At 46.8% G+C, this 14,125-nt stretch overlaps 1 protein-coding gene across 1 annotated transcript in view; it reads right to left on the reverse strand.

Moving 5' to 3' along the window:
• Positions 1-14,125, reverse strand: part of SIL1 (SIL1 nucleotide exchange factor) — a 221,783-nt gene that overhangs the window by 5,732 nt on the left and 201,926 nt on the right. The window lies entirely within an intron of this gene.

The raw sequence follows: 14,125 nt of genomic DNA on the forward strand, positions 1-14,125 counted from the left end.
AGCTACTGCGATTTTCTCTGTCCCTTTATTCTCAGGGCTCAGCACAGAGCCTGCCACGTCGTAGGGCCCTGGACAATAGGCAACGAATGAATAAACACATGTATATAACCATGATTGTACCAACCAACAAATGGCAACACTGAAACACTCAAAATCCATTCTGGGCTGGAGAAAAGAGTGAGGAGATTCAAACAAACTCTTCAGGCACAGCCCTCCTGGATGAAAGGATGTGAGGCCTGGAAGGTGAGACCTCCAACAGGGCTGGGTGCCAGGCAGGGAACATGGCTGGGAACCCCAGCAGGATACCCTTTTGCAGGCGCCTTGCTTTCTAAGCTCAAATTAGCGATCAATCAAGGAGCTCGTGCCAAGCACAGGGACCTGTGTAGTCAGGCCCTTGAGAAAGGTTAAGGCTCCCTCACCAGCCCTACGAGGCCTCAAAGAACAAAGGCTGCAGGCACATAAAAAGCCTGAGGCCAGCAGCAAGGGATGGGTCCAGGCCTGAGATCAGAGAGTCCACAACGGGCACCAAGTCTCCACCTGGTTCTGCCTGCCCTACCTTAGCATGGCCACCAACTCCATGGAGACCCCAAAAGCACCTGTTCCTCCTAATCCCAAACCTTGGCAGGGGGCCCTCATGGCATCCTGGAGAGTGAGGCAGGGTTCAGACAAATCAGAAGGAGTTGGCTTCTGGTCTAAAACTCAGAGAAAAGGGGAGGCAAGTAACAAGAGAGTATATACACTGTTGCTTGCAGGAGAGGACCTGGCACACAGCAGGAGCTCCATAAAAGCTGGCCAAATGGCATGGTGACAGGGCCTGAGTGAGTCCTAGAGGGCCCACCTCTCTATTCCTACCAGGCACGAGCTTCAAGGTTCAAGGCAGTCTTAGCATGCTGAGCCAGTTTCCCTGCTATAAAATGGGAGGCACCTTCTTCCCTCAGTGTCTCTCTGCATCCTCTCAGCCAGAAAGGATGTGCAGGGTGGGTGCTGGCCTGTCCCACTGCAACTCCACTTGTGTCTAAGGAGCAGCCTGGAGATGGCCTGGGTTCTCTGGGGAAGAGAGGCTGACAGCTCTTCACCAGACAGCAGGTGGGTGCTGAAGCAGGGGGGCCTGGGAGCTGAGCCTCTCCCCTGCCCCCTGCTCCCCCAACCTGAGAAAGGCAGCTGCTTCATCAAAGCATGAGCTAATTAGGGCTGTCTCTGCCATCATGTGCCTGAGGAACGCTCACCCGTGACAGGCAGGGTCTAGGAAAAGATGAAGACCATGCTGAGAAATTCACACAAACGTCAAACGCTGCCTCCCAAGGAAGGAGGGCTGCGAGGCCTGACATTGCATCAGCCTCAGTGAGCACTACTGAGGAGCCCTATCCCTCACGGGCCCACAGATCGGCAGAGACAAGACTCTCCAAAGACAGCACACGAGGCTTCATCCTTATCTACAGATCTGCTGAGAACAAGACCCAGAAATGAGATAATCACCAGGCCAACCCTGAAGGCCAAGATCAGAGCTCAGGAACAGAGGGGGCATCCAAGGAGTCCCGGCCTGAGCACGCTGGGCCAGGGACCCACCTGGGCACCTCTCAGAGTAGCAGCCCTGTCACCAACATGAGGTAGTGTTGGGGGAGGGGAGAGACAACATGCAGAAGACTTGGACTTTGCCCACCCAGGTCTCACCTGGTAGAAGGAGAGAGAAGACTCAAACCCCAAAGGGAACCAAACCACAATCAACAAGAAACAAACTATCAGGGGCAAAAGGGGAGGGCATGTCCTGTGTAAGCAAATCCCTGGGATCCTCCAGAGAAAGAATAAGCCAACTGAGAGTAAAGAAAAGATGCCAAGAGCCAATGAGAGGTATGGCTTCCCTGGTACTTCTTGTCACGGGAGCCCCGATGTGGGTTAGAGAGGGCCCGACAGCACTCTGTCCTAGGAAAGATCTAGAGGTAAGCCACTGCCAGGCAGTTGCTCAGAGAAGCCCCACACACAGGGCAGATCCTCAGGGACGCTCACCCTGCTCTCTGCCACTCAACACTGAACAAGCCAGCATCCACACATCCAAGAGAGACCACACCAGCAGATTCTACTCACAGGTCTCAAGTGAATGAATGAATGGCTACGTAACTTTAGGCCAGACCAGATGACCCCAGGGACAGGAGAAGAGCTGGAGGGACACTCTGAGCCAGGCACAGCCCACCATACCCAGGTCAGGTTGGCTCTAGCTACGGGGTGTGCGCCTGTTTCAGCCCAGCACCCCTTCTTCTCCACCTCCTGGCACTGATACCCTTTCCTCTCTTCCTCCCACTCCTGTGATCCCGATGGGACAGGTCCCAGCCCCCCAGGCCACAAGGGACAGCTTGTGGCCCAGTGCTGGCCCATCATAGTCTCCCATTACCATGGCCTCAGCGGGTCACCCAGGACGGGGCAATCAGAGCCCCTCAGTCTTCTACACTGGAGTCAGGACAGAGAGAAGCTCTCTTCTCCACAAGGCAGGTTGCTGTAAGCCAGGAGCACCTACAGCTACGCCAACAGCATCCGGGTCCCACCCTATCCTCATGGAGGGAAGCCCATTCAGATTAGGAGAGAATAGAGCTCATACACAGAAGTGAAACCACAGAGAAAAAGAGAAAGCCTGATGCCCTTTGCCACTTGCTGAAATCACTTTCATAAGGCAATAAATCTACTTTTTCACCTGCAGCAGAGTCATGAAGGACCTGGGTGAGTAGAGCAGGACCGTGGGCCAAATGTGGGCCTGTGGCTGAGTGTGGCCTCGGCAGCCCTGGGCCCACACCCTGCCTGGCCTTTTCTCCTGACAAGCTTAAATGAGGGTGCCCACATAACTCTGGGCTCTACCCCACACTTCAGGGCTTCAGTGGCTCTGTAGACACTTCAGGGGTTCCATACAACAGCCTCTGAAGACAGCCTTTTAGTGCTGCCCAGTCAAGGGGCTGAGGAAACACAGCAGAGGGAGGGTGGGAAAGACAAAGTCCGCATTTCCAGATGGCACTCAGTCCATCCAGGCAGGGACAGCAGAGCCGGGCATTTCCTGAGCAATCTGCCTTGGAGAGGCAGACACCAACATGCTTTCAGAACCTCTCTCTCCCCAGGCAGCTCAGCATTGGGCTCTGAATGACCCAATTGCTGTGTGCTTTTGGTGAGGAAATGCCCCAAACAGCTCAGAGTGAGGTCTAGGGGATGTGCAAGGTTCAGGGCCTGGAGAACCTTTGGTGAGAATCCTGTGAACAATGGCTGATGACCTTGGGCAAGTCCCTTTGCCTCAGTTTCCTCACCTGGGAGGCAGAGCTAAAACTACCTTGCATTAAAGATAGAATAGTTAACGAATGCCAAAATGCTAGCCAATGTGTTGTGATGGAAAAATTATAATTATAGTGGGTTTGCCACACAGAGAGGCCAGACCATATCCTTGAGAACACAGCTTTATTCAGCCCTGATGCCTTGGACACATATGCTGGCCTCATCCCTCTCCCAGCCTACAGACTCAGGACCAGAGCTGCAGCCCACTCCTAGGGTGGGGGTGGGGGTGGGGGGAAGCACTTGCTGGCTGGAAGGTGGGTATCCTGACAGTTGGGGATCTGAGGGCATGGCCTGGCATGCCTCTCAGTGACATCAGTGGCGCTGGTATGCACAAAGTCAACAAAAGGATATTTAAGGACGTAGCTCATCTCCGATGGGATAAGTGAGAATAAACCTTGTTCAGGGCTAATCTGGCTGGACTGAATAAATACCATTAGCACTTGGATTACTGGGATATTCACAATCAGCAACCGAGTCAGCTGTCTGTGTGTAGAGGGATGGCAGCAGCTGCTACTCTGTAAGTCTTGGCTAGGGGGTGGAGAGAAGATTGCAGAAATGGAAGTGACTGCATTTGCAGAAACCAAACAGTTTGGGTCAGGATGACCAATGTGAGCAATCTGCCAAGGGTCAGAGGTCATATTTTAGCTAACCAAAGCTGAGTAAGTGTCAGGGTGGGGTGGGAGGTGAGGGGGAAATAGTGGAGCTGATTTCAGGGTGTGCAGCCAAACCCAGTCAGGGGACCCATAAGAATGCAGCTCACTTCAGATCCAGAAGCTGTCTTTCTCCATCCCTGGCACTCAGGACTGGCTACATAATTTTCAGGCCCAGTGCAAAATGGAAACGTGTGGCCCTTGTTCAAAAACTATCAGGAATTTCAAGATGGTGAGGGCAGAGCATTAAACCAAGCACGGGCCCTTGTCAGGGTGGGGTCCTGTGCAGCTGTACAGGTCGCACGGCCACACAGTGGGCACTGCTGGCACCAGGGTTGTGTGCACAGACACAGAAATCCTGCTCAGGGTGAACTGGAACAACAAGGGCTGAAAAGGGAGTTTGAATTAGTGGAAAAAGAGAAAAACTGAAAAAGGCAGAGCTCTGGGACGGGAAATAAGAATTAGGTTGACCAGTTAGGTGGGGCTGAGGAAATACTAAGGTGAAAGCCCCACAGCAGAACCTGTGTCATCCAGAGTCCCAGTTCAAACCTACACTTTAGGCTTGTCCACAGGACACTGGAGACACATCGGAGTATGTGCTCTCATGAGTCCTCGCAATATTTCTAAGTAGGACAATTATTATTTCTTTTCATTCTCTTAATAACAGAGGAAAAAACTGCCATTGTTCTGAAATACCCCCTGAGAAGATGGTGTGCAGTAGGGAAAAGGGGCATATCTGACGGGGATATGTGGTCAGGCTTAATCATTTGCGATCCTGCCTGATGAAGTTGTGCATGTTCACCTTCTTGCCCAGAAAGATTCCTTCTCTGGTGGTCTCACCTTGTCTGTGCCCTAGTGTGTGGACTTGATCACCTGTGTATCACAAGGATCGGCAGGACGTGTAATCCTGAAATAAGTAGGTTCATTAGGGATCTATACCAGCGTGCCACCTAAGGATTTATAGGGCTAAGCAATCAATAAATCAATTAAGATATAGACAATTACCAACTTGAATAAAAACTGAATAGGTCACCAAAAAAAATGAATGCCACATCCAACTCTTCCACATGAAAGTGAAGCCCTCAGGAGAAACAAAATATCTTGCCTGTAACAAGCCTAATAGCACCTAAGTGTGGTGGGAACTATACTGGGCTCCTCAGAAGTTCCATCTGAACACTGCGGAAGGGAAGGAGTTATCACTAGGCCCATTCATATATGGTCCCCAACTAGCAGCCAGTCATGTAAGCAAATATGGGATGCCCACAATTCACCACAATGATAGCGCTCATAAGAGTATCTCTAGGACCTCCTTCCGGTCTCTCTCTCTCTCTCTCGCATACACACACACACACACACACACACACACACACACAGATAATCTGCCCACCTCTGAAGAGATAAGTAGGCCTCAGAGGGAGGGGCACCAAAGAATCTTCCTGACAAACATCTGGTAGCTCTCAAACATAGCTCTGCATTACAATCACTCGGGGCATTTTTTCCCCTTAAATCATTTCAGACTGGGCACTTAAAAAATTATCAAAAATTACACAGAAAAATAACTTACAGAAAAGTTGCAAAATAGTAAAAGAACTCCCATCAAGATTCTCCAATTAACATTTTATCACATCTGCTTTTTCCTTTCTTTCTCTCTATATATGTTTACACATATTTTTTTCTTTGTCTTTCATGACATTGACAGTTTTGAAGAGCAAAGGTCAGTTGTAGAATGTCCCTCAGTCTGGATTTGTCTGACATTTTTTCATCATTAGACTGAGGTTATGCATGCTGGCAAAAATACCACAAAGGCAATGTTATGTCTTTCTCAGTGCATCATATCAGGAGGCACATGATGTCAGTCAAGCCCACAACTAGTCATGTTCACTTTGATTACTCAGTCATGGTGGTATCTGCCAGACTTCTCCACTATAAAGATACTATTTGGGGCCGGCCCCGTGGCTTAGCGGTTAAGTGCGTGCGCTCCGATGCAGGCGGCCCGGGTTCGGATCCCGGGCGCGCACAGACGCACTGCTTCTCTGGCCATGCTGAGGCCGTGTCCCACATACAGCAACTAGAAGAATGTGCAACTATGACATACAACTATCTACTGGGGCTTTGGGGGAAAAATAAATTAATTAATTAATTAAAAAAAAAAGATACTATTCGTCTCTTTGAAATTAATAAATATTTTGTGGAAGACACTTTGAGATAGGAAGACAGCCTATTCCTCATCAAACTTTCACCCACTAGTTATGGCATTCACTGATAATTCTTGCTTAAAATAATTATTACTATGATGCTTGTCTAATGGTGATATTCAAATTCCATCATTTCTTCAATCTGTTTTTGTTGGCACTCTACCTGAAAGAAGTTTTCCTTCTTCCTCATTTATTCATTCATTCATTCATTTATATCAATATAGATTCATGGATTTAATCTATGGGTTAATCTATTTCTATCATTATTTATTTTGATGCTCAAATGATCCCTAATTTAATCACCAGAGCATTGTCATACTGGCTTCTGCATCTTTTTGACACATTTCCATCATTCTTTGAGCACTTCCTTACTTTCTGGCACAAGATGTTCTTGTACAAGATATCGTACTTTTCCTGCACTAGCCATGGAATCAGCCATTTCTCCAAGGAGCACCTGGGGCACTTTTTGAAAATTCTAACAGATTCTAACCCTTACCCTACACATACTGAAACATAATCCAGAAGATGGGGCCCAAAACCTGATTTTTTCATACATGCCCCACATGATTCTTATCAGTAGGCCTGGCACTAATCTGAGGACCAGCATTTGGGATAACAGGACCCAATGCGCAACCTTTTATCCACTACAGCACCTCTTATAACTAGCTGCCCAATACTTGAAGACTAGCGCAGCAGGGAGCTTACTATTGAACAAGGCAGCCTTACAATAGTTTTAAACTCTTCCAATTGCTAGAAAAATGTCGTCTAATACTAAGCTGAAATCTGCTTTCATGAAGCTTATACTCACTGATCCCAAATCTACCCTCTCAAAGTAGACAGGGTTGTCTGATCCTGCCCTGACAGGTCAGCCCTCTAAAGCTTAGAAGCAGCCAATGGCCCAGAGAAAGCTCCCCTCTCACATCACGGGATCCTACAGTCATTCTTCGTGTGACTCTTGAAATCCTTTGCCTCCTTGACAACGCTCTATGGGATGCTGTTCCGTGTACCGATGAATCCCTTCAGAGGTGGTACCTAAACCTACGTGCAGGGCTCCAGCCTGGCCAAATCCTCTAGTCCAGTGGGCCCAGCAGCCTCTGCCCCGAGGCTACTCTACTCCAAATGCCTCAGATCACATCTAGGTTTTTGACAGTAGTGTCACAGAACTGACTCACACAGGGCCTGCCTAGGTCAAATCCCTGGAGGCTGTTCACATGATCCTCGGATGAGCCAAGGGTTCCCCAAACGGCTTTGGACATAAGTACAGCAGGCAAAAAGCAAGTTACAAATGGTATGGGTGGTATGACACCATATATTTGTTTCTGGGTGGTAAGATTTATTTTCTGAAATAACGAATATAGGTTATTTATAAAATTAAAAATTTAATAACAACAAAATTTAAAATATCACTTTGCTACCTGAGCCCTTCATCCTAGCCTGTCACTATTCTTTTGGATCCTCATTCTGTCATGTATTCAATATGCTGGTTATCCCTTCATGATCTGTGTCATCTGCTCCCATGTCCTCACATAAGAATCTGAATGGAGGTTGGATGGGACAGAGTCTGATATGAGCTCTCCAGCACGTCACAACAGTGAGGGCTCTGTTGACACTGAACCATTTATAAATAAACATTTATTAGGTCTGATCATTCAAGTAGCTACAAACCCACATATCTTTATCATCATTTCTATACTTGACTCATTAGATTATCATGAGATTCTGCCAAATGCTTTCCTGAATTGCAGACTCCCTCTGTGTCTATAACATTGATTTAATTTCATAGGCTGGCAAATCTTTTTGAAAAAGGAAATTAGAATTGGGGGGGAGCATGAGAGAGTCTTCAGGGGTGCTGATAAAGTTCTATTTCTTGATATGGGTGGTAGTTATACGGGTGCGTTCACTTTTAATAAGCCAGCAAGTGGTATGTGTAAGACTGATGTACTTTTCTGTGGAAGAGAGGGAGGGTGGGAGGGAGGGAAGAATTAAGCACTAAAGTAGTCTGGCAAGACCTGCTTTTATAGAACTCACACTAGCTCCAAGAGATCACCTCTCCTTTTTAGAAATGCTCATAAACCACGTCTCAAAACCTTGCCCTGTTACTTTGAAAACCAAAACAGTTAGCCACCCTGTCTCCTTGCCCCTCTCAACCGCCATGACGCCATAAAGATTCACACACACAGGTCTCATGATGATGTCCAGAAGCTTTCATTTGATTTTTCAGATCCAAACTAATTTAGAGAAGCCAGTGCCTCTTTTCCTCTTTCCTCATGCTCCTGGGCTCAAGTTCCTCTTCTTTTTTTTTTTTTGTGAGGAAGATCAGCCCTGAGCTAACATCCATGCTAATCCTCTTCTTTTTTTTTTGCTGAGGAAGACCAGCTCTGAGCTAACATCTATTGCTAATCCTCCTCCTTTTTTTTCTCCCAAAGCCCCAGTAGATAGTTGTATGTCATAGTTGCACATCCTTCTAGTTGCTGTATGTGGGACACGGCCTCAGCACGGCCAGAGAAGCGGTGCGTCGGTGCGCGCCCGGGATCCGAACCCGGGCCGCCAATAGCGGAGCGTGCGCACTTAACCGCTAAGCTACGGGGCTGGCCCTCAAGTTCCTCTTAACCATGTTTGTTTTATTCTTTCTGGCAAGAAGGCCATTGTCCTTAAAAGAGAAGTCAAAGGCAAAACAGAAGTACAAGAGAGGACAGCAATGCCCTCTCTGTCATCTGCTACATTGAATCATCTGACGGAAGCAGGTGGCCAAACGCTTTCCTTGCCATTCCTCTCACTCTGAACACTAACTGCTCAGGCAGGTCCTTTTGTTCGTAGCATCCCAGGTCTCACCCACCTGGTGTTCCTGACAGTGTTCTCAGAGGTTTACACCCTTCTTCTCTATTCGTTCTTGGTTATAGGCCCCTTTTTCATCTCTTAGACAAAAGCTCAACTTTAACTGCTCCCCATGTGGCCACGTTGGTCTCTTTAGGTGTCTCCTCTCTTGTTCCTTGAAGTAATCACTTGTGATTGCATTAAGCACATCTCATTTATCAGACTATGAGTCATCCTTCCTTTTAAAGCTCTTGCCCAGACAGACCCACTTTTTCCTGGACCTTCTAAAATCTGCTTTCCCCCAAACTCAGCGAGTTCTCCATTTCCCTTGGCTTCTCCAAACATGGCCACTTTCTGCTAAGGTTCCCAACACTTTGACTTTACCAACCAGATCCTTCTTGTTGCTAAGAATATAATTTCAGTGAAGTCTTTTTCTTTATGGCTTCCTCAGCTTTCTGAGAGATAAAACTGTCAGAAAAGTGAGTTAAGAATTAAAGTAAGTCAAGAATTTATCAAAGTCTTGTTTCTTACAGAAGGAGATTTCCAGCTGCTCAGATACATAAAGACCCATAGCACCACACCAACTTGCTTCTGCACCAGTTTTCTAATCTCAATTCAGAAAGCCTCTTCTACACTCAGGGTAAATAGCTGACACCTTATCCCAAGGATAGTTTATTTTTTGGTGGGCTAAGAGCCAATGACCTGAGCCCAAACTCAGTAAGCAAACTAGTGAATAAGAGTTGCTCTGAAATCAGACCTGGGTTCAAATCCTAGTTCCAGCGTTTTTGAGCTGTGTGACTGGGGTAAGTTACTAAGCCTCTTTGGAGCTCTGTTTCTTCATCTATAAGATGAAGATTAATAATACTTATATCAGGCCGGCCCCATGGCTTAGTGGTTAAGTGCTCACGCTCGCTACTGACGGCCCGGGTTCGGATCCCTGGCACGCACCAACGCACCGCTTCTCTGGCCATGCTGAGGCCGCGTCCCACATACAGCAACTAGGAGGATGTGCAACTATGACATACAACTATCTACTGGGGCTTTGGGGTAAAAAAGGAGAAGGACTGGCAATAGATGTTAGCTCAGAGCCGGTCTTCCTCAGCAAAAAGAAGAGGATTAGCATGGATGCTAGTTCAGGGCTGATCTTCCTCACACACACACACAAAAATAATAATAATAATAATACTTATATCATGGGATTGTTGTAGGATGTTGCACAATTCCTGGCAAATACCAAGCATTCAAATAATAGCTGTCTTACCACAATATATTATACTTTTTATGAAAATTATTATTTTTACTTTTCTGCTAAGAAAGAGTGCCTGGGTTTTCAGGCTTCTCAGAAGTGGGAGGGGCTACCTGTGGTGGCGGACAAAGAAGAACGTACCACCTCCCACTGAGTGGCCCTAGATTCTCATTCTCAGCTCCTCTGGCTAGACAGACAAAGCCAGTATAGAAAGAATTCATGGAGGAGAAATGTAATTAACAAGCTAGAGGGAGAGACTGGGAGGAAGGATCAAAGAAGCTAATTAGAACTGGCTAAAAGGAGACCACAGGGTGGGGAACACGGAAGAGAGAGGACTAAAGAGAAATTATCTGTGGCCTATAAGTATTCAAAGAATGTCTCCTAGTAATTGTCTCAGGCAGTCTGAGGGAGGCAAAGTAGGAATAACAGGGTTAAGCAGAGGAAAATTTAGGCTAAAACATATGGGAGATTTTTCACACAATGAGATTTATCAAGTTTATTAGAGAACACAGAGAGAGTGTTACCTTAGGTCATCTATACTAGCTGGTGTTACAACTATCTCTCTAGGTGCTGGGGGTTAAGGGAGAGCAGAGAAGGCCAGATCCCGCAGGGTAAGAGGGCTCCAGGGAAATCACCGGGCAAATCCCTGTTCCAAGCTGCAGGCAATACACCTTCTTACTAGGCCCTTTGTGGTTGAGGAAGAACTTCCTTACTCGCCCAGATCTTGCTCTGTAAAGTTCAAAGATGTGTGCTGGGAAATCCATCACCTTTCCCTCCAAGCTCCTCATCTCCTCAATCACAGACAATGGAATCAAGCAGGGCCTTATTTTGCTTTGCCACAGAACTGCAAAAATGTTCATGAATGAGCCATCTCTTAACAGTAAAAAAGAAAAGGCAACGATCGTGGGATGGTCTGTAGCTGAAAATGACAACACTGAAACGCTTCATTTACAGGATTTGGAAGTCGTATAGACTACAAATCTCTCTGCTGTGCAACATACATAACAAGTCCTCAAAATATCCTTTGTTTGCTGAGGTTTTGCTCAGATATTTAAGGTTTCTGACAGTTTAAATATGGTGAACAATATGGTGAACCACCCAAATATTTTGCATCATTGGTATTTGGAAAGATCTTTATGAACAATTAGTTCTAGTTCTGAGAGGCAAGTGTGGCACCCAGGCTACTGGTTTTCCATGGGGGCAGATCAACACGGCCTCCTTGGCCAGCTCCATTTCATGTGGCCAGTTTCATGGCTCGAGGGAGCATGGGTTTCCTGCCTCCAGCCACTTCTCTCACATTATAAAAGAGGTGAAAACTGGGTGGAGTGGGCCTGCTGACTTCCCAGCTGGGCTCAGGACTCACCAGGTTTCCTCCAGGTTAAGAAGGACAGAGAATTTCCCCTGATGCAGGAACAAAACTGAGAGGCTTGACCTTGCCCGAGGCCCTTAGGCCTGACTCACCAGACTCTGGAATTGGGGGCCTAAAAGGAAAGTGAAGACTTCCCACTCTTTGGTGATCTTTAAGAACTGGAAAAAAGCTCCAATTACTCACAGCTTTCAGAGACACAATGACGGATAGTTTTGTTTGCAAGCATGCTATTTGTCTGAGGCTCTTTGTCCAGTCAGCTGGTTGACAAATCCTGATTGGACCCAGAGTGCACAGGGTCCTCAGCTAATCATCTTGGGGCCAGAGCAAATAATGAAAATAGTTCCTGCCCCTATTAGACAAAATTAACAGCCAACAGAGACATGCAAGGTACTCTATTAGACAAGTCACTGTGCAAGAGGGGTGACTTCAATATTAGGTGTAATCTGAAAAATGGAGGGCTTGACCAAGAAGGTGTTCTAAAAGAATGACCCTGGCAAGATCAAAAGTCATTAAGTAGGAGTAGAAAGGCTAAATATCTGTATATATTACTCAACTGAAGTCAGTAAAAATCTACTTTTTTTTCCCAAAGAAAATATTAAGAACAACCTCCACAGATTCTTTTAACTCTTTTTTCTAATAAAGCATTAAAAGGCCTTCTGCTGGAATCATTCTAATGCCAAGGGAAAAGTTACACTTATAAAATAGTTAATGTCAAATGTAAATGGTTTGTTTAAGATTCAGCAATTGTTGCTGAATCAAATACAAAATCTCTATGGCTTGAATAGCAAGGGAAACAAAAGGCTTGACGATTTAGTGCTCGTTAAACTCTGTCTGGCTAAATTTTAGATTGCAACTCAAAAGAAAAACATTAAACCAGTTCAAGTGTGAACTGACATATGCACAGCAGTTTTCAGCTACCTGCAAATGGGGCAAGGACACAGCCTGGAATCTGACTTGCACACACCTGGAATCTGACTTGCACACACCTGGAATCTGACTTGCACACACTTGCACACACCAAGGCTGAGAGTGAGCGTGGTCCCATGTCCAAGGTACAGGGGTAGAGCCTGAGGTGAGCAGAAACCCAGACAAGAAAGCACTTGGAAGGCGAGCCCAGGGTCTCATCAGGGCTTGAGTTCAGCACTGTGGAGAGGGTCAACCCCAGTTAGCTCTTTCCTGCAGGAAGGGTAGGGGGAGCTTGAGCAAAGTCAAATGCTAGGCAGGGGCTCACTTCTGCCTGGGAAAGGTGGGAAAGCAAAAGATTTTTGCATTCCTTCCCCTTTTCTGGCCTTCCTTGTCAGACACTTCCATGACACCACAGTGGGACTCCTGACCTGCCGAATCTGAGACAGGCCTGGTGACCCTCAGAGGCCTCAAGTCTGGTCTCAGAAATAGTCTTTTGTGATAGGTGTGTGGGGTGCTGAGCGGAACCTTTGTCTAAATCCTCTTGCCCACCAGGCCATAAAAGTGCTTAAAATTTCACTATCTGGGATTTATTTCTTTGAGTCTTAAAGAGAATTCTGTCTTTCATGGTTCTCAATTAAAATGGCACTGTCCCTGGGTTGAGAGAACCAGTCATGTGTAACAAGGGTCACCATATAATTTATTGCCCAAACTGGGACACTTTTAAGAGTGAAAGGAGGCACTGGGACAAGAGGCATAAACGAAACATATGGTCACCCTCTGCATAAGGCTTTGCTTTGTGTTAGCTTCTATGGAAGATACAAAGGTGAATAAAACACTTTCACAGTCCTGGACCCTGGACACTGAGCTGAGGGGCAAAGGATCCAGGGAACAGGCCAAGGCTAGGCACCCATGGGAAGGAGAAGACGGCACCCCAGGGAGAAACATTATGGTAGAGTCCAAGGAGGCAGCTTCACAGTGGTAAAGACCATGGGCTGTGGAGCCAGAATAGACGAGTTTGAATCCTGGACCTCTTTTCTGCATGACTTAATTAACCTGTCTTTGCTCAAGCTTCCTCATCTGTAAAACGAGGATTATTTCATAAGGTTGTTGGAGGATTAAATGAGATATTGAATGTAACAGTGCCTGGCACATAATGTTCAATAGGTTCAATGTTAGTAGCATTATCAGGACCAGCCTTCTACTGAAAACCCCAGCTATTTGTATAAATGCCTGAGTCAGAAGGTGGAGGAGAGGCAAGAAGAGAAAAAAACAACAAAAGGGAGACTTAGCTTCTCTCTCCAAATGAACCCCTGAAGGGCCACTCCACGGCTGAGCGCTGAAGGGCCTCCATTGCAGCAGCTCCGGAGGAGTGCACCAGATGACGTGCTGCCTTGCTCTCCTGATGGCTCTCCTCCTGGTCCTAGACTTCACACACTGGCCCAGCCCATCAGCTACAGCTCCATCTCCAACTCCTGGAGACAAATGCCATCCTCCTGGCTTCCTCTGCACCAGTTCCCTCAGGGCAGACACAGATAGAAGTGCCTTTCCAAAGTGACTGAGCCCTGTTCTGATGGCCCCAGATAATGCTGTCTGATGGGTAGTGGTACATTCTCCTGGGCCTCTTGTGATAACAGAAATG

This window comes from Diceros bicornis, chromosome 1 (genome assembly GCF_020826845.1).
Source record: "Diceros bicornis minor isolate mBicDic1 chromosome 1, mDicBic1.mat.cur, whole genome shotgun sequence".
NCBI classification, from domain to species: domain Eukaryota; kingdom Metazoa; phylum Chordata; class Mammalia; order Perissodactyla; family Rhinocerotidae; genus Diceros; species Diceros bicornis.